At 37.0% G+C, this 22,893-nt stretch overlaps 1 protein-coding gene across 1 annotated transcript in view; it reads left to right on the plus strand.

Annotated features, from left to right (window-relative positions):
• Window positions 1–22,893, plus strand: part of LOC125227882 (rho GTPase-activating protein 21) — a 539,841-nt gene that overhangs the window by 30,373 nt on the left and 486,575 nt on the right. The window lies entirely within an intron of this gene.

The following is a 22,893-nucleotide window of genomic DNA, read 5'->3' on the forward strand; positions in this document are numbered from 1 at the left end:
GGGGACGGGCCTGAGATGGTTATGTGGGACTCCCTAAGCTGATGAGACCCAATGGTTTACCCACTAAAACCCCTCTGTCGCCGTCGTCGGCGAGGTCCCAAGCACTCCAAAGTACTCGTCCGCAACCTCGCCAGCAAGCGCATTAACCTGCTCAAGCTTCAATTTATTGCCACTCACAAATTAGGAAACGAAAGGAACGAAACGAAATTGTGATATTAAAGTGACACGTTACTTAGCCTATCCCCCACATCACAACTTTCTTGAACCCATGTCCCACAGACGACTTCAACGACACTCCACATATTATTATAAATGGGATGAAATGAAATTCTTAACCCGTCACCACACGAGGTATCCCAAGTCATCATCATCATCATCCTCCTTGCGTTATCCCGGCATTTGCCACGACTCATGGGAGCCTGGGGTCCGCTTTGACAACTAATCCCAAGATTTGGCGTAAGCACGAGGTATCCCAAGTAATTGGAGTAAATACTTTCTTATGAATCTCGTTCGCTATAAGTTATTCAGTCTTGACGAAAAATAATACCAATCAACAAATGTGGGTTGACAATGTTGACATGCACACCTATGATGCGGTTGGATCAATTTCAAGGCTTCGCGGTTTAAGCACAACTTGTTTTCGGGTATTCGGGTGTTTGACTTTCGCGGCATTTTTAGGCCACGTTTAGGTATCAAATTTCTTAGCTTATGTTGTTAAAATGAGGGATATTCTAAACTAACTTAGGTAAGTAGTAGGTACCAGATAAATGCTTTTTGTGCATGTCCAGCCAGCCACAGATAGGAGCAAAAGTTCCTCGTAAAAAGTTGGATTTTTCAGGAACGTATCAATGGATAATTGAGGAAATCCTTACCTTTAAAATGAAACTTTTCAGCCTAGTTCAAAAATATTACATAGTATGTATGTGATTTTGTTTTAATAGCACAATTTACGAACATTTCTGACTCCATAATCAGTTCATCCATTGCCTTAGACTAAATAGTGATCAACTTTTTATTCGGTGGCGGTTGTTACACGCTTTCCACGAAATGTTATCTAAAGGTCTTGCAAGAAAATTTAAAATTTTATTTATTTACCCTATTCTAATAATAGAGAGACGAGTAACTAAGACTCTTTAAATTAAGTTTCGCCGCAGTTCCTATAATACTTTATTTTTAACGTTCTTTGTTGTTGCAATAGAGCTCCTTCTGATGGTAGCTCAGCGTTTCTCGACACTGTTTCACTTTAACACTTTCGCTACCAAGAACCCGACTGTCGGGCACACCGCTCGTAGAAGCGTAGCCGATTACATGGGTTTCCCCGTATGTAGCGAAAATGTCGTAGCGCCGCGTAGAGCCCGGTTTCGAAAGTGTTAAGTAAGAATTAACGAGTGCAATGTATCGCACACGAAGATGTTTTGTTTGCTTTGTTTTAATTTACAAAGAATGTCGAAACAATGCTTACTGTTCTCGGAAATTAGCGGATTCGATTTACTTGTTGCTTCACTAATTCACGGGTTTCGGCGAAGTTGTATGCATTCGGTCAGGCATTTTCAACGATTTTGCGATGTAGCATAACCATATAGGTACACAGAAATCTTAGTATACTTTATACAAACTACTGAAAGAGAGTGATGACAGGTGGACCAAAATGTTGACTGAATGGTGGCCGCTATCGGATGTAAGAAGCGCCTGGCATCCGTTGGCTCGTTGGGTGGACGACATTCAAAAAACTGCGGGGCACTTCTGGATGAGATTAGCCAAGGACCGGGATAAGTGGCGTACACGAAGGGAGGCCTATGCTCAGCAGTGGGCGATTAATGACTGAAATGATGATGATGATGATGACTGAAAGAGAGGTAGGTGTTTTTGATAATATTTGGATGGTAATCGTAATGTGTTGTTTTACAATGTATGAATTTTATTGTTACCAGAAAAATGTAACATGATTTTTTCAAACCTTTGGATGTTCCAGACAGTCTTTATCTTTGTCTGCATAATTTAGTAAATGTGTGACAACCTTAATTCTCAAAATTAAGATGGCGCGCCGAGAAAGGCACCCGTTAACAAGTCAGTCGTCACCTACATTCTGTAAGACAAGTTTTAACAATAATCTTTAATTTATGTACATTATAATACGTATTATTTCACGTTCAACGTCCCTGGCCGAATTATTTTACCATTATTATTTCTCGGCACATGATTAATATTTTTTTATCGGCTACAATTTAAAAAGCCGCCGAAAATGACTTCATCTTTGACTTGGGTGAGCAATTTGCGAAAAATTTCAACAGGCTCATGTATATTAAAGGCATTATACCAAAAGGAGACCGCATGTCAGCCTTCGCCGAGTTTGGTTTTTGACTCAAATGCTTGTCATCAATGAAATCCAGTTTTTAGCTGACGCTAAAATAATATTAATTAGTTGAGAAGTTTTCTTACACGAAACAAAAAAACAGTCACAGACATCACACATTTAACTTCATTTAAGTAAAATTATAGGTTTTGTGAACATACAGCAACTTTACTATGTAATGAATAAAATTGAAATCATATTATCCATACTAATATTATAAATGGGAAAGTGTGTGTGAGTCTGTTTGTTTGTCCGCCTTTCACGGCAAAACGGAGTGACGAATTGTCTTGATTTTTTAAGTGGAGATAGTTGAAGGGATGGAGAGTGACATAGGCTACTTTTTGTCTATTACTAACGCGAGCGAAGCCGCTGGCAAAAGCTAGTAATATAATAAAAGGACAAAATAAACCAGAAGAGCCATAATAGCCAAAAGGAAAGTAAATTGAAGGTGGTTATGCGTCCCGCTGTGTAAGGACATAAAATTATTAGTAGGTAGGTATAAAACGTATAGTAAATACAATATCCTGTGTGTTAAAACTGTGGTTAGTAACATAATACGTACTAAAAACTCAATAAAATAACACACGTATCAAAGGTAATAAAATAAGCAATAAAGAGAAAACATTATATTTAATTATATTCCAGGACGCCATAGTTATAAATACTTTCAACATCCATATCCATAGATCCATACTAATATTATAAATGGAAAAGTGTGTGTATCTGTTTGTTAGTCCGTCTTTCACGGCAAAACGGGGCGAGGAATTGACATGATTTTTTAAGTGAAGGTTGTTGAAGGGATCTCCCACCTCCCTAAAATGGGGGGTTAAAGTTTGTATAGAGCATTGAATTTAACGCGGGCGAAGCCGCGGGCATAGGCTAGTATTATAATATTTATAATGTACAAATCTAAAGGCCGCTATCGATACATTTATTCCCACAACCTTTGTGGTCCTTCCTTTCTCCACTTTATTTTTACTGTAGTCAAGGTTGATTTTAAAATGTTCGCGTAAGATTCAGTATAGGCTTGAAAAGATATGGGTTTCATATTGTTCATCTAATCGATTAAGTTTAATGCGGGTTTTAATTAGTTAGCAAATGGTGGAACGTATTGATTTGTGCTGTTTTGTTGCTGTTCGGAATGTCTTCAAACACTTTATGATTTAGTAGCTGAAATAGAAGGTACGATAAATACATACAAAGTGACAAGTTCACAAGCGACCAGTGGCCCATTTCACAAAACTGAAAGTTACACGTTACAAGCGGAAGTCTCTTTTCAACTTGTCATATTAGACATTTACAACCACTTGTAAATTGTAACTTGTAGCTTCGAGAAATGGGCCCCGTCGGGAATCGAGCCTGGGTCTTCAGCTGATGCGGCTAACGTCATTACCACAATACCACCCGATCACCGATTAATTATTAGGTACTTTATATTCGATCGAATCAGGCGTTCATTAGCGGAAATCCATGATCATATGCTATTTATGGAAGAGAAAGATGCACCAGGTGTAGATTTTTATACGTAAAATGCAACACAACTCCGGAAATACATTACGATCATATACGATCTCGGTTTCGGGTTCGTCAGCTCATTCAGGTGGTCTAGTGTTGACAATTACAATGTACACTTGTACAGTCAGCCAAAAAAGTGGTTTACCACTTTTCGAATTTGTGTTTAAAAATAGTCGAAAAGTAATATACCACTTTCTTGGCTGACCATACAAAGGATAGTAAATATTGGAAGTACCTACCTACTATAATAAATTGAAGAGAATTGAGATTAAAGTTGAATTCGACAGAAGTTTCGTTTAAAAGAATGTTATTGTCTTAACAATTCAAATAGGTATCTTTATTGAATTCGATGCGTTACAGATGTATGGGTATCCTCTATAAGGGCATTTTCAGAATTTGGGGACCCCCACTTAGCGTAAGTTAACAAAAATTAACTCACTGTCAGGTGCCGTAGCCGAATGGCATTTCTGGAAAGGTAGTCTGGCTACCTACCATAATCTTTAAGCGATAATGTACATCGAGAATACAATACAATGCAATACTCTTGCACACCTCACATAGTTAATGAGAGATTGTGAAAAAAGTAAATTTTTAGACAAATTGTATACTTAATTGTCGTCACAAAACTGACAGCGAGTTAATTTTTTTTACAACTTACGCTAATTGGGGGGACCCGAATTCTGAAAATGCCCATAAAACAGTGTAATAGTAGGCCAGGCCCAGGTCCCAGGCTCAGCTTTGTAACATAAATCGCGGCGCAACTCCCATGAGTTCTGAGTGGAATCTGAATGGTTTCTATGCATATAAATACTTAAGTAGAACCACGCGGTATCAGACTCTTCGGCCCTCCGGGTGGTCTAAACGTTGACAATTACAACATTGCGATTCTTCGGTCTTTGATATCACGCATTCAGATCCAAAGTATGTTTATTCAAATTTGTATTAAATATCTTTCGTTTAATTGTTTTGGGTACGGTTTATTTTACAGAGCTCATTCAAGAGCTATATTCGAAGAAATTGCAACTCATAATGACTAGAATGAATGCAGGGACACGGTGTCCATTAGGTACAATTATAAACAATCGCGATAATCATTGGCCATGAATGTAATGACCAATTTCCTCACAGAAATTAACAAATACAACATAATATCCAATTTATACACGTTAAACTTCCGTGAGACATATTCAAATAATTAATTGAAATACGGTTGTACTCACGTTATTATATCGCTATTGCTGCGACATGTTTCGGGCCAATTCGGAGGCCCCAATAATAGGCAGCAATAGCGATATAATAACGTGAGTACAACCGTATTTCAATTAATTATTTGAATATCCAATTTATTCTGATTATTTTTATAATTTTATTATTTCTTAATCTCACCTATGTAAACATTGACATCCATTATTCTGAATTTTGAATTTGTATAGGTATATAAACTGTAACTGTTGACGTGTAATGTATCTGTGCATTTACGAAATAAATAAAATTATTATATAATATTCTACGACATGCGTCGCCTGCAACATCGGGTGATATGGCGCGCCTTAAATATGTGGCCACCGACGCCGCTGACGAGAGATGACACTTCACGTGACTTTCACACATGACGTGGTACTTTTTGTCCTTCTATCCTTAATACAACATATCCTAGGCTTTATAAATAATTTAATTTCTATTAAACCACTCTACTTCTATTCTATCGTTAATTATATCAGGCAAACGCAAGCGGCGGGCCAACAGCGGCGCACGTAGCCAACTCTGATAATTGATTATTCCGATACATTACACAAATATGGCGCAGGCAATGTTTGTAAATTCCTGGCCCGTTAATAATGTCGGCCTGTTGTTGTGAGGGTTGGGGGTTCCGTCAATATTAATATAATTTAGGATGTGGTCAGTAAAAACTGATAGACACATGGCGCCATAAAGCTAGTAGAAATTATGTTAAATAAAAAAAAACAAGAAACTTACATGTATATGTATGTAAACAGTTTTATTGAAAAATTCGTAGTCATCGATTACTTAGTTGAAGACTCTGTAATTAATACTTTTAAATTACCAAATAAAATAACACAACACATACATTACACACGAATGCACGTTGTTTAGATTTGTTAATATAAAAGTTGGTTAGAAATGTTGGTTATAAAATTACCTCTAGAAAACCTTCGTTGTAATATTATGTGCGTACACCTCACCACAAAAATATTGTATAGAATGGTATACTTAGTTTGATAATACAATAAATAAATGAATTGCTATACTAGTTTACATAATAAAATAAAAAACCTTGTCCAGAATTGCATTAGCAGGAAAATATCCAACGTTAGAATATAACTATAATTTACCTGTTTTGCCTGATCATATTCCATTGTAATCAGTAGGTATTTATTGTTATTGTTACCTGTTGCGTTTTTACCTTCAAGGCCTGTTATTATTTCGCACCGTGGTAACTTGGTAAGTAAATAAAAAATAATTTCTTACTAATATAATGTGTATAAAACTAAGTTTAAAACGTGTTTAAAATGATTAAAATACTTTTGGTATAATTGTGACATCAAAACTTACACCATTATATTTTGAAACTTGAGGCAGTCCACAAATCATAAAATCAAGAACTACCGATTATGTACTTACCTATATAGTAAATAGCTTCATAATTTCATAAGTCGAATCTTTACTGACCTCACATTAATTAGGTACTTAATGTCATATTTGCAAATAATTACAGGTTAACATAATGTCAACTAGCCATAATCCAGAATTCCAGATAGACCAGTCATGTACTGAGCAAGATTTCCTCAGGTCTCGCTCAAGCTAAATAAGCAGCTCAACAAGGTGTGAAGAAAGCTATATCTATCGCATAGATATCGCTGATTAATAAAGTGAAGGCATATGTGGACGAGGCGGGGTGCGCCGCTCTCTCCGGCCCTAAATGGAGAGAAAAGTTTGCGCTGACCGCCCGCTGACCTTTCGCACCTCGACGTATGATGGGCCGCGGGGTTGACGTGTTTAAACGGCTGTGTAATTTGATGTAGGATACAATGTGTGCTTGAATAGTTTATTTTTGGTCCAGAAGTGCTTCAAGTTGAGACAGCGTTCGCGTAGCGAAGTCTCTTGACTTATTTTTAATTCTCACCTGCGGCAGGACTCGGACCTGCGACCTAATGCTTTGTGTGACGCCGTGTCTTGCGTGGCCGACGGTCGCGCGACCGTCGCCGCAGCGTCTCATACTTCCATATCGATAAGGTTTGATTTCGTATGCGTCGCATCGCCGTCGCGCGACCATCGCGCGACCGTCGCCCACGCAAGCCACGGCGTGAGCAGTCACTATGACCAACTTAGGCCTGCTGCACAGTAGGTATAATAAAGAGTACTTACGTGCCTGCTGGGTCCGTGCGAAGGGTGGTTTTGGTTGAGCCTCTGAAAAAACGGTTGCATCCAATAGTTTGAGCTTACAGCAAATAAGTATAGACCATCAATAAACTCAATAAAACTCACATACAACCAGGTAGGCAAGCATGGTCACACGATAAATGATCAGGCCGTCCCATCGCACTTATAAATAGTGCGATAAATAAATAAATATAAATAGTGCAATAGACTTATAAATAGTGCGATAGGGACGACCTGATCATTTATCGTGCGACCATGCTTGCCTACCATGGTTGTATGTGAGTTTTATTGAGTTATTGATGATCTATACTTATTTGCTGTAAGCTCAAATCGTTATATGCAACAGTTTTTTCAGAGGCTCAACCAAAAGAGTAATGGAGAATCATGTGTATCAGCGCTCAATTCTACAGGCTTTATACCAGTCCGTTATTATCATTATTTGTCGTTTCTTAAATTAATCTATTCTCTTTACCTCTGATATTATCTCTTCAAAGTTAGCACTTAAATAAATACCATTCAAAATCTCTTTACAAATCCTTTCTATTACCGAGTCGGTTTTTTATCAACTCCTTGCAGACATAAAGCAGCCATAGCATAACTGTTAACTTTTTACAAATCCAGTTCCCGACTGCTATCTCCTATATTGTATTCTAATAGAATAATAAAACTTAACGGTATACAAAATGGCCGAAACGTGCGGTGTTAAAAAAATAATCGACAACTTTTATAAACGTCACGATTGTGTTATAAACATGTTTTACGATACAAATAAATCGGAATTAGTTGATCGTAAACCGATAGTTTGACAAACTGTTGGGTTTATGGTGTATTTCTTTGAATTCTAAATGTAGTTATATCTTTAAGCAAATACAAATACGTGTGTGTAAATAAACTCACCAGTAGGTTTCATGAATGATTGTAGCTTTGAATATGAATGAAATAACTATATCTTTTTACGTCTTATAATTTATTTTTGGTAAAAGATATAAACCTAACTATGATATGATCAAAACTAAAAATATGTTAATTTTACGAGACTTATCGTAGAGAAAGACCAAATGGTATATGGATTTGACATGGTCGATTTTTATTTGTCAATGTTAGACAACCTGAATGTATGCATGTTATTTAGTTACCTTACTATTATGTACCTATGGCGTGTGTAAATACATACATATATGTTTCAAAGGCGCCATCGCTCAATTGTTCTTAAATCGATGTCTAGATCATAGTCAACACAACACTCGATGGAGACATCGGATCCCGTTGGGCGACTCCAAGAACACTCCAGAAAGGTTGCCCGTAATCTGAGTTCAAACATATGCCATAGGTACCAGCACATAATCTGTCTAGAGCGCAGTTCAAAAATATCTGTACGATTACTAACCATGATCCTTTCTAATAAAGTTGAAAAGTGTTACATATTTGCAATGGAGCATGCAATATTTCCTTTATTCGGTTAAGGACAGATTCTGGTTTGGGCAGATTCTGGTTACGGCAGATTCTTTTTATGGCAGATTCTTGTTTGGGCAGAAATACAATCATCGAAAAAAGTGTCTAGAACCCTAATAGAACTTTTTACAGGACTGCCCAAAAAAAAGGAGTGTATTGTTATTTCATGTGTATAGTGAGCTTACCATGAGTTGTATTCGATTACGACTCTGGCAATCGAAAGTATGCTCGTCTTGCTCCCACCAGTGTGTGCCAGAGTCGCAATCGAATACAAGTCATGGTAAGCACACATAGGTATAAATAAATCAGCGAGAGCTCGGAATCGAGATTTTTTTTAATGAAAAACTGGGACGTACATAAATTAAAAAAAAATTCTACTGCAGCTTTGGCTGGTTAGAGTATACCAACAATTTCTCAACTTATGATTCTGGCACATAATTAATAAAAAAATTTAAATTGACGTATTATATATATCTTTTGTCCCTTGAAATAGCCGATAGCTCATAGTTTACTAGCTCGCGGTGGGACCAGTGCCTAACAGATTTTGGAAAAAACATACAGGGTGCGAGAAAAACATAATTTGTGACAAACTTTTTTTATGCCATTCGATCCTATTTCCATCCAGGATCAAAAGCTAGTATGGAACCAAAAAAAAATTTCCGGTTAGAAAATCCACAAATTGAAGAAAACTTTCCCCATACAATTTGTACGAAAATGAAAAATAAAATTGCATAATGTGATTGTTCTGATCGACTTAAAGTTTTTGGTCGCGACTGCCCAATTTCTGCCCAAACACGAATCTGTCCTAAAAAGAATCTGCCGTAACCAGAATCTGCCCAAACCAGAATCTGTCCTTAACCGAATAAAGGCAATATTTTGCTGGACCGATATACAGGTCAACGCAGCGGGCGATATGCGCTTTCGAATGAGTCCGCAAAGGCGCCAAGGCGTCATAAGTGTAGGCAATAACAACATAGGTAAAATATTTATCATCATGTCTACACAATTTCTATACTTTCGCTAATTTCATGTGTGGGATAAGCCAGAAATATATCGCATTTACTTAATCAATCATACTAATATTTAATAATTAGGTATATAAACAAGGCATCTCAGTATAATGCTAAAAACCACAAAGATAGCGCTGATCTTCGGTTGCCTAATTCTAAACTATGATCTATGTTGCCATAGGTACCTATTAAGCATTTTGTTTGCAGGACCGTCATATGAGTTCTCTCGTATTTGAATACGTCCATTACCTACTTGAGACAGTTGGAAAGGAATAGCTTCCTTTCTTTTATTGTATGGATTTTCTGTGAATTCATTATTTGAAGCAAGAAAGCAAGTATCTAGCAAATCTTTAAACATTACAACACAAGGTTGCGTGCTGTATCGTTTCTTGTATCGTGCATCATTAGTTGTTCGATTAATTTTGCTTTAGGCCACTCGGTCAGGCAAGCGGTGTAAATTATACAATCTATCGCTCTTTACACGATCGCCCCCGACTTACGCGGCACGCGATATTTTAAACTAGTCTGGTGACATTCTCACATTCAATTCAGTCTAATTCTCTAGCCAACCACAGTAAACTGCTACCTTGATATCTGTGACAAGCACGAGTAAAGCCAACTCATACTAGCGTCGTCTGAAAGTCGGTATTTAGTCAGCGCTATGAAAAATGAAGACTGCGCATAGTGCGCATTTGTGCCAGTGTTTCGTCGAGCAGCAGCCTCAAAGTTGACTAAACGCTCGAAATCTAATCGGAATTTGGGAATTGGAAATTTGTTCTATAACTCGACGCCAGTTAGCTTGTCAATAGCGGACAGTGTTATATCAGACCCGGGCCTGTAGACAAAAGGCCAATCGTTCATGTTAATAGTCGTGCTTCAATCAAAATTGTACAAATCTAGAAGAGTGATAGAGAGACACGTTTTTTGTCGAAGCGATAGTGACTTGTTCGGCTGGCAGAAACATGGCGCGTGGTCTGATATAACTCTTAAACTGGTGATATAATTAGAGTGATCTTATGGAAGCATCTAGAATAACACCAGTTTTCTACTTTATCAAACACTGATCTAATTGTACGTGTCTGGATTACAACCTCAGTTATAACCAAATAAGGTTTACCATTCAATGCCACGAAATAGAAATAAAACAGGTGTGAGTAACCAATACTCGCTCTTTATTGCATAAATTAATCGTTATTATTAAATCTCATTGTAAAGTTCACTTGTACGCCCTTGTGACCAAAACGCGTGTCCGATAAGTCAAATAAATAATGTTATTATTTGTTTAATTGATTTCCAGAATGAGTTTAAGGTAGCATTGACAAATCGGTCAGGTCGATTAAAAGTGAATATTACTCGCGTGGAGGTTTGCTATAAATAACTTTATGTTGCGGTTAAGTAATAATATTAAATTCATAATAATTATAGTTATTTTTACACTTCGCTGATGACCAACCGTGCAGCCTTGTGCATTTCATTATTCGCAGATGCTGTTTTTGCTCTTGTATTGACGCAAATATGGGCTTTACGCAAGCAAGTATAAACCTGCAGAAATACAGAAAGTCTAAGGAAGGCAGGGTGAGGGATAGGTCCATATAGGTCATATAGAATTAAATGAAAGCAAGATAGATAGATAAACTATATAAAAAATTGATTGTAGTGAACGCAAAATAATAACACATACCTACAGGAGTTGAAGATTGCATACAGAGATTGGACAGTTTTCTGTCGACTTGCATCGCATGGTATTGTATAGTATACGGTCGATCCCAAGGAGTATCTTTGATTTCTTGAAACCCCTTGTTCCCCCCCACTCTTATTTATACGTCCGGGGCTATATGAAATTCATTGTGATCTACCCTAACTAAAATCCCTGTCCAGCTGTTACATAACATGAGTGCACAAATAAATCTTGTAGGTTTTTACCAGCCTTATCTCTGACCCACTGAGATAGCGTCTCGCAAACAGCTTATCTGTCTCGTCTCGAGTCTCTATCCTACTCTTGCACAAGACACCTTTATCTGTGCGAGCGGGATGCACGTAAGAAATGCAATAAAGCAATTGACAAGTGATAAAGGTTGGTGTATCCGTTGCATTATGTTTACTTATTATGTTGTTCTTTTCAGGTAAGGGCGGATGGTCTTGTGAGGTTTTTTGAAACATACTACGAGTACATAGATGCGATAGAACGTAAGTAAAATACTTCTAATATCTCGAAAACCATGACATTTCATTAAAGTCGTTTACTTTAATGTGATGTCCTTATCACCCTTTTTATCGCAATTTTTTGGCGTTGGTTTTAGGGATACCCGGTATCTGAAAATAACGTAAAAAATATGTAACCAAACGATTCATGCTATGAGTATCTAATATCAGAACAAAACGACTGAAAGCAAGAAAATGAACCAGGCTAAGTAAAATAATACCAATGCGCCAGAAACCTACAAAACCTAGTGTTTAGCGTCCCCTTTATCATTGCCCAGATATTTATGCGACATAATTGCCGGCGTAGTAAATCGCAATTACAATGGCTTCTAAACTGCGAGCAATGAAGTGGAAAAGCTGATAGAGCTGTAACTCCATACTCGTGGAGGAACAATATAACAAAGTGCAGAATGGAGGAGAGGTTGCGCCTCAAACTGACCAGTATAATGTACATTGGTTTTCAGCACGACACTTCTTCAACCTAGCATTTTACCGGCCTAGCACCAGGGCCCGCTTTTCCGTTTAGTCTTCTCCACTTTGCCCGGTCTTCGGTCCTCAGGCGTGATCTTCCAGCACGATACTATTTTCTAAAAAAGCTTTCCATGAAAGAATATTTTTATTTACGTATTTTAACCAGAACGTTCTGACTAAAATCATATATACACACTGCTCATATGCTAGAGGCGAAGACCAAACGTCACGAAAAATGTGGAGTTTTGTGACCTTCAATTCAATGGAAAATGAAAATGAAAATGAAAATGAAATATTTATTTTTCAAGTAGGCATATTACAATGCGCATATGAACGTCAAATAAAGCTACGCCGGCTCTAACCCTACGCCTCAGCCTCGAGAAGATTTCAGTCCCCCCTCAGTTGGGAGGGGGGTATCCACTATGGGACCGGCAAGAAACTCGGCGGGCAACTTCTTTTCAAAACATTACATCTTATAATTAACATGCATTAAATAACAACATACAATTTAACATGCAAAAGTATTCATCAAAGAATATGAACAGACTAGGTACTCTATGGAAATCAATTTCAATAAATTATATTATTGCTTAATAATACGTCGTTCTTCTTCAGAGAAAACATATCAAATTGTCATAGAAGAAAAAGATAATATGAATCTCAATATCATTAAATATGTAATTTACCTACACAACATAAAATATAAAATATTTGATGTGCTTTCTTATCTGAACTGTGTCCTCTATACATAATACAATTATTTTAATTGCTATTCGTTTTTTGTAGTTTCTGGTTCGGGCCATGCATGTTTGTCTGTCAAATAGTCCTCGACTCTGTAATAAGCCTTTAACATCAATGATTTTTTTAAGTAGTTCTTAAGAGCTGGGAGGGGTAATCTCAAAGCAGTGTCAGGTAACTTATTATAAAAATGAATGCATTGCCCAACAAATGACTTCTGTACTTTACGGACACGAAACTTCTTTATGGCAAGCTTATTTTTGTTTCTAGTGTTATAATTATGGATATCAGAATTCTTAGTGAAACAGTCTAAATTCTTAACAACATAAATTATACTATCATAAATGTATTGGGAAGCTACAGTTAAGATATTAATTTCTTTGAAGAGTTCTCTTACTGATTCACGTGTTCCTAAGTTGTAAATAGAACGAATGGCTCTCTTTTGTAATACAAAGATAGTCTGTATGTCAGCTGCTTTGCCCCAAACCAGAATACCGTATGACATTACACTGTGAAAATAACTATGATACACTAGGCGAGCTGTCTCAACATTAGTCAGTTGCCTGATTCTCCTAACGGCGTATGCGGCTGAACTTAATTTGCTTGCTAGTTTCTTTATTTTATTATGGTGTATCAACAATGATTAGAAAGAACCTAACGATTTAGATTCAGTACCTAGTTATTTATATATGCCTTTGTTTCGCTATCATCAGTAATATAACCAAGGAAAATAAAAGAGATGAAAGGAAAGGACGTTAACTGCTTAAGCTGAAGATCCGCGAGGAAAATTCCCGACTAGTCCGCTGCTGGACTTGGTCACTTTTTCTGTAGCCAATCTATACTTACTAATATTATAAAAGGGAAAGTATGTGTCTGTTTGTTTGTACTTCTTTCACGACATACGGAGCGATGAATTGACGTGATTTATTAAGTAGAGATAGTTGAAGTGAAGGGACTCCCCACTCTCCTAAAATGGGGTGTGGAAGTTTAAATATTTAGCATTCCGCAATTTTCGAGTTCAACGCGAGCGAAGTCACGGGCAAAAGCTAGAAATATTCCATTTTATAGCAACATACTGGTCGACCTGAAGCAAACACTCGCCTCGTCTCACCAACAGGAAGAGCAGTCCAGTCTATTTTGAATTGTTTACGGCGTCGCCATTCATGGCTAATAAAGACGCACGCGCATTGTGCCGACGAGGGTGGATGCCCTCGTCTGCCAATCGTGTTTACATTTCCATTGATCCTAACCGTAATTGATTTTCAGGATCTTAATAGGCCACTAGACTCATTATCGAATTTGGCACAATAAATAATTGTCTTCTGTAGTATTTGACATAAAAAAACAATATTTATAGATTATGGGTATTAAATGTCTATGATGACTACGTATTTTCGATTTAAATTGTGTGTAATTTTTTTAATCTATTTTGGCCACCGAAAACGCTGTCAGCGATGTAGTGACGTCATCGAATTCGAACCTTACTGCATGTCAAAACAATCACTGACATATTGAACTTTATGCCTTCATACTTAAAAAGTCAGAAAATGTTGTTTTCGAATAGAATGACCTGATGCACAGGTAATCTATACATTAATATGACTATGTTGTTTTCGCCTGATTACGTAAAAGTATACTTCAAAAATATTTTTTGCTGTTTTTAAGTCATAATAAAATATGGTAATACATATTTTATTTCGGTTAGTTAGTTGCATGTATAGTACTTAATCATATAAGACAGACTTTAAAAAAAGGTCAAGTAGCCTATTAGGCATTTGCTGGTACAATTTAGCGATTTTGAGTGTGAATTCTTTAGGATTTAACTTTCCTGGACCTCTCGTCTGGACATTTTGTGTCTGGTTTAAATAATTATGTTGATAAATAATGTCAGAATTTAATCAGTCAAACTGCACTTAGAAACGTAGGATTAAGTGTTCTAATATTTTTGGCCAATAAAGACAACTATAAAGGATGCCCTCGTCTGGCAATTGTGTTTACATTTCCATTGATTCTGAGAACCGTGATTGATTTTCAGGATCTTAATTATGTCTTTGCGGTAAAGTTTGCCAATTTTTTGTGTGAATTCTTTATGATTAAACTTTCCTGGATCCCTCGTCTGGATATTGTGTAACACGAGGAACGGTTTAAAGTTCATAATGTAAGTATTTTGATGGGATTTTTGGGGGTGACAACAGGTTAATAACACCTATTGTCACCAAAAATCGTAGGATTGTCATCTGTTGGTTGGTGGATTGGTATCTGCTGGTTTCCCTGAGTTTTTCTTCAAGTTTTCTCTGGTAAAGCCCCCCCCCCTCCGTTTCTACGCCACTTTTAGAATTTGTCATTGCAGTACAATATATAAGGTTTACTAATAATCTTTTTTCTGTATACATATACCTCAACCTTTATAGTACAATATAACAAGTATGGACTTGTGATTGTGGCTGACCATTACAAACATCAGTGGGCATAAAAGGGCAGTTGTACCTTTAACGTGGTCATTCCCGGCTTTTATTACCGTACAAGCGAGGGTGGCATTCAATTTCATACATCATGATTTTGATCTTATTTTGACTTAGAATGCATTTCTCTCGCAAATATAATATATTAGTAAGATATGAGCGAGACAAATTTTCAAATTCAGTATTTGGTTAAAACAATAGAAGTTACAAGGACTCAACTAGACGATGTATTGTAAATGAACTTTACGCGTTTGAATTTAAAATGTAGTTACTCGTATTTCAAAGTTCGTCTTCCCACAAACGCGACAAAAATTTCAAATTTGAAACGGCAGTTTGTGTTTCAAATTCTATAACAAAAGGATAATAACATAATCACCACATCAAAGGAAATTTAACAGCTCCGGCAGGCCTCGAACCTGCGACCTAATAGCTTTGCCGGAGCAGTCTATGACCAACTAAGTCACGGAATCCATTTTTCCTTTAATTAAAAAAAAAAGTATGTAGTATCGCCCGCAGACGTTTCTGCATGATAAAAAATAAGTACGAGTAAGTACAGATATAGTGCGAAAAGAATTTCCTTCGTATTTTTACGGAAACGTGCGAACGCCTCATGCTGTTTCAGTCAGTACCTATCAGTAAAAGACGTAGGTACTGACACTGTCTGTTAATTTAATATTTCTTTTTTTTGATGAATACTTTTGCTGATTAAATTGTATCTCGTTTTTTAATGCATGTTAATTATAAGATGTAATGTTTTGAAAAGAAGTGGCCCGCCGAGTTTCTTGCCGGTCCCATAGTGGATACCCCCCTCCAACTGAGGGGGGACTGAAATCTTCTCGAGGCTGAGGCGTAGGGTTAGAGCCGACGTAGCTTTATTTGACGTTCATAAGCGCATTGTAATATGCCTACTTGGAAAATAAATATTTCATTTCATTTCAAAAATATTTCATTTCATTTCAACTAGCATGACAAAAACGAACGTTTCCGGAAAAATACGAAGGAAAAGCTTTTCGCACTACAGCTGTAAAGGTTTTAAAATTGGAATGCAAGTCCAGTTTCTCTGGCGCCGTAAGTAAAGTGAAATGACCCAAATATACGTAAACGGTACAATTTGATGAGATCACGGAGGAAGCGCGCTGAATTGTCCCGCCGACGGGTTCCGCTACAACTGTTATTTACTGCTATTCTGTAATTAGAATTATCTATTGTCCTTACTGAAATGGAACGGACTATTCGTATAGACGATAAACTTTCGTGAGACATATTCAAATATTTTATGAAACCACGGTTGTACGTTATTATATCGCTGCTGCTGCGACATCGCGCCAATTTTGGAGGCCCCTCTTCAGGCATATAGGAGTTCACGCGGCGGCTAGACTCCGTGCACTGAATAAACATGTCACAGCAGTAGCGATATAATAACGCGAGTACAATGTGGTTTCATTAAATAACTATTCGTGTATTCTTTACTAGCTTTTGCCCGCGGCTTCGCTCGCGTCAAATTAGAAAATCGCGGAATACTTCATACAAACTCCACCCCCGTTCTAGGGAAGTGGTGGTTTGAAAGAGAGAAAAAGTAACCTATATTACTCTCCCCGTCTTCAACTATTTCCATAAAAAATTACGTCAATTCGTCGCTCCGTTTTGTTGTGCAAAACGGACAAACAAATGCACACACACTTTCCCATTTAAAATGTTATATTAGAACGGAATTTTTACGATATTGTAGCCACGAGAGCTTAGCCTGATAATGATAAATGCTCAGTAGAAATGGCAAAAAAATTAATATACTTTTAAGAATATATTAAGTAGCAATAAGTGCATATGGAAGTTTTTCTTTACTCCAAAATTTTGAATGACACCAAATAATATAGCGAACTTTTTCATTCCATCGATCTTAAGTGAAACATCGCCTGTTATTAGTTTTATAATAGGAGGAAATCAAAATGAATTTTTTAACGTTCAAAAATATTTATTATTTCACCATACTACAACATTAACCGCATAGCAACATCAGATCTTATCGCATAACCGACAGTTTACACTATTAGTCCGACTGCGATGTTTACATTCGCCTACAACACACTGCCCTACGTAAACAAGTGTAAACACGGCGTCCATCACTGCGATATTCACGTTTCGCTTGTCTACTTCACTGTACAAAAGGCGCTTCTTTATAGTAATAGGTTGGGACCTATGTCCTTTTAGAACTGAACGGACTTTTGTATTCTCAGCACTACAATGGTAAGAAACGGTTGCTAGGAATCAGTAAAGCTGTAATTTTGAGATCTGTAATTCCCATACATAGGTGAATGATAATAAACATCCAATGATGAGGAATCGGAATTACAGACTACAAAAAGTTACAAATATTACCATGCAGTATATGTATATCGCGCGTCTTTTTCATACTGTATGAATGAAATAAGGACTAGTAGTCTATGTCGCGGCGACATGATCGTACTCCAATCATATACTAGCCTTGCATAGGTGCCACTACTTATAGGCACAGAATATATAATAGTACAAGTACAGAAGGCCCACTGCTTTGATGTTCACGAAATGCCGCCTTTTTACAAAAACGCCTACAAAATTCTAACAAAGAAAGGAGCCGCACGTGCGCAGCGTCGGACGATAGGGTTGCCTATGGATTAAAATGAATTAATACTCAGAACATTTTTTATATTCAAGTTTTGGGTACTTTCTAAGTATATATGCTATTTATATATATTTGTTTAAGTCCCAAAATTACAAGCCTTATTGAACTTTTCTGTGGGACTTAATCAATAGTAGATCTGTGTTAGATTGTCCTATTTTATTCATGTCTATTTAACTAAGCATTATTAGCCATTCCACACGCGGACATCGCATATGAACCTTAAAAAAAGACTCGCGACGTAAAGTAACAATAGGAAGTGCGAACGTGCGTTCCGTGAGAACGCGCGCCACCCCTGATTAGGCCGCGAACTCGCGGCCGCCAGCATGTACTTGTAGCGCGGCGATAGAATCGCGGAGTGAGCCGCCCCTGTTATAGGTAATATTGCTACAGTATGAATTTTATGAAATGATCTATTCCCAACTTGCTAAACAAACGGCATTGTTTATTTTGTGCTTCGCTTCATAAAATTCATACTGTAATGCATCTTTAGACCATTTTCCTCAGTTTCTTTAGAAATCATAGGCATCGATCAGGCAAGCATTGCGAACACATTTATGTTTACATGGCGAAGTGAGAATTAAGTTTGTCTGATCTCACGCCAATGATCTGGTACATTTTGCACGAGCTCTGATGAAATGTTTGCTTTCCTCCTTGTTTATTGTTGTTACGTGGTTTAGAAACAATTGAGTGGTAGTGGTACTGTGGTATCTTAATGGAAGTGATATGATCCATTGTGTTCTCTATTTGAAGCAAAGTTATTTTTTTTTTTTTAGTTAATTCACTTATCGCAAGTTATTTTAACTCATTGAGCTGGCGGAGCCTAGTGGGAATGGGAACTCAAATAGCGGTTAGTAAAAAGCATATTTCCGTAGAATTTGTGTTGATATTAATGATAGATAGATACATTTATTGGTACTAATCATACACTGTCAAACATTGTTACAATTATGTAAAAAAAATACAATCATTCAAATAGAATTCCAATAAAATAATATAATCACTGGCAATATTTCCCGGACCTCTGTTACAATTATCTCTCAATAATGACTAAAACCTCTAGTAGGTAAGTACTAAAACTTCCAGCGTAATTTGAGCCTTTTATCTAAGAAAAACCTGTGACGCGCTCTTTCCATGGATGTGAAAATAAAAAATGACAAATGACTTACATAAACCAAGGGCTCATACACGATTGTCAACGAGCACAATGCCTATGACGTCTACCGCAACCAGTCAACCCTTTGTCAACCTTAATACAAGGCATTAAAGTCTCCAAAAGGTTAGTTTTGCATGTCTTCTTCAGTATGGAGTTGGCGTTTTGGCACGAGTTTTGACAATTCCTCGGCCACGGTTGGCCACTTCTCAACGCTCGGATTTATTTTAACAAAGTTTGTGTCAATTGTAGATGTAGATTGTATACGTAGGTATTACAGTGTGTTGTACCTACTCATTGAGAGTTTTAGGAATTGGGTTACGTTTAAGAGTTTTGTATGAGGGCCATTTGTTTCAAAGTTGTCCACCCCACTTTTTTTGGATTTGGAAATTTTTATGTGGCTTCCACTGAGAATCGCGAGCTCTTTCAATCCTAATAGGAGAAAAAAAGTGTTCCAAGGTTTTTTTCCCATTCCGTTAACATTTTTTCATACATTTTGTTCGGCGATAAAGGAATGGAAGGTTTGAAAAATGTATGGAAATCTTGGAACATTTTTTTTCTCCTATCAGGATCGAAAGAGCTCGCGATTCTGAGTATGAATCGCGTAAAGAATACCCATGTTATTAAAAAAGTGGGCTGGACAACTTTGAAATGGCCTATGAATCACGCTTAATAGTTTCGTCTATTTTGCAAAGATATACATCATTTATCCAATACGTATACTTATTATTTATTACACACGTTGACAGCTCTAATAAATTTATCATGAGAGTAATCATCCATTTCTAATACAGTAGGTACTCGTATAATTATAGATGTTGACCATTGAGCCGTTATGACATGACTATGAGTATGACCAATATTAAATAATAGGTATATCTTGTATCGAATTCCTTTGTTCTGTGCTCCAGACATTTAAAGATCTTCATAAGAATTGACAATATTGTTTACGAAGTATGTCATTTTGTTGACACGAGCGATGATGTTCCATCCATCATGTATGACGTTGAAGCGATGTAAGCGTAGACATGTCTATGCCTCACATTGTGCATCAAAACATCCCGTTGTGTCATCATTCATTGCATAGACGTCTAACCTAATATACACTTTACACAGTTATGGCGTGAGTATTAAATACAACTACATATATATATATATATATATATATATATATATATATATATATATATATATATATATATATATATATATATATATATATATATATATATATATATATATGTCAAATATAAGTCTATCTTCAAAAATATTATTTAAACTGTCAGTATCAACGTTGATGTTTGGGCCGTTTGGGGTTGTAAGCGTCCACAGATTCAGTGATCACTGACCATCACTTAATAGCAGGCGACCCGTATGTTTCTCTTTTTCGCCAATTCCGCCAGATGTTGCCTTGCATTCAAACATTACTAAGTGTTACTAACGTACATGCGCTTAAGGGTAGTTACACAAATTGCGCAACGACTCTGGATCTGCTATAATTTTAGCTCTTTACGACCCATAAAGTCTACAATAGAAACCGCCGCCGACAGCTGTTAGTTTCAGGAACTGGAGATGCGAAATGAGTTATCTTTTGCCAGTAGGCCAACGCAACTGTCTGTCAAGTGGCAGACAGGCGCGAGCGGTTCTTTCTTCTATTCCGTAGTTGAGATCACAAACTTCTTTACAAACCAACGTTCCAGATATTGTCAATTTTTTAGAGACGCGTGTATATATTTATGATATGTTGTCTTGTATGTTTGTGAACTCGATTGTTTTGTTCTAATAAAGAAACAGAACTGTAGTCATTCGTTCCTATAGCTCTCTTGATTGTCTGTATAGGGTGATGGAAGGTTTGGGTATGGGTCGCTGAGTAGGTAGTAATTTTTATTGAGTGTCAATAAATGCGCTATAGATTAGATAGTCGCAAAAGCATGCAGCACGTAGCCTTTTGACCTTATAACAGAACAAGATAAATATTATTTAAAAGAGAAGAAATCTCATACGCGATTTAAATCTTTTAGTAGTAGACTAAAACACAGAACAGTTACAGAAATAGCAAGAACAACTAAAGTATAGTTAGAAACGATAGTGCAGAAGATACAGTGGCAATAGATGTCATAAAGGTGGTCGTACTTAAATGCACTTTCTTTATTGAAACAGATGCACATCGCGAGCTAACGGCTATTACGGAAGCGACCGAAAATAACTTTATAGCGACGCTTCGAAATTAAAACATGTCCGTGTCATTTCAAAATTTATGTTATGTTTACTCATCGATGCGAATACTTTGATGTAGTGTCTCTCAAATCGCATTTTAGTCGGACGTCCATTGCTTTAAATTTAGCTGTTGTTTGTCAAGAAACCGAATTGAAAACGCCGTTGCCAAACGTCGAATCTTTTGTTGTACCGGCAAGTGAGTCACGGTGACATTTTTCGAGGATTTTTTTGTAAAGTTACGTTGCTCAAGGCTAGAGGCGTAATGGTTGGCTGTGGACGAAAATTGTTGTTTACTCAAGTCGCGTAATTAGTCATCACTCATGCCGACTGCATGAAAGAAAAACACACGGACAGAGTCGCACCGTAAGCGTTCGTTTTATACCTTTTTGGTACGGAACACTAAAATTTTAGGATGGTAGACTACTAGTATCTTGTAATTCCCGACAAACTCTACGGCCAGTGTAACATATCGGTATTGACGGCTAAACATGTCTAATTGTAAACAAATAGGTACCTAAGTCATGCGACAAAAAGTAGAGATTAGTTATGTACCTCAGCCTTGTGATGATGTTGAAATAGGTGATATTGAGATTCATTGAGTTGCAGTTGCGTATAAATATTTGGTGATCACTCATGCCGATTACAATAAAGTCTTTAATAGTGACCATTAGCGTAATAATCTGATCATTTCAATTTAATAATGAATTATTGAATACCACGCACATTATCAATTGAATGTTTGTAACCTTTTATCATCGCCTCTGCCTAAGAATTTGGAATATAATAACAACTGGCCATATTTCAACATATCCATTAAACCTCTAAGGTCAACTTTGTTCTGGATTTATTACAAAACTAATGAGTAGGCATCGAAACACCACGCCCACGATCGAACTTCGTGTCAACCGTCGACTATATGGCTGTGATATAAAAGAAAATAAAGGATTAGCAACTTCATTGTTCATAGGTCCTTTTGGCTGTGTGTGATATTGTAACGATTAGAGAACATCAAAAACACCTGTTCTGTGTCGCATATTAAAAAAGGCTTACGAGCTTTGGACCGTCCACCGCACGCAGCGTTTTAAAATCATCACGGCGCTCAGGTGGGCGACGGCCAGGGCCGGCGGAAAATATTTCGCGCTCTAATTAGTTAAAAGTATGTTAGGTATTTTAGCTCAGCTTTCTGGAATCTTTGTCAGGTGACACTCAGGTCACAAGATCGGCTATCTTCGCAAACTATAAGTATACGCCCTCAATCTGCC

This window comes from Leguminivora glycinivorella, chromosome 7, assembly GCF_023078275.1.
Source record: "Leguminivora glycinivorella isolate SPB_JAAS2020 chromosome 7, LegGlyc_1.1, whole genome shotgun sequence".
Taxonomy (NCBI): domain Eukaryota; kingdom Metazoa; phylum Arthropoda; class Insecta; order Lepidoptera; family Tortricidae; genus Leguminivora; species Leguminivora glycinivorella.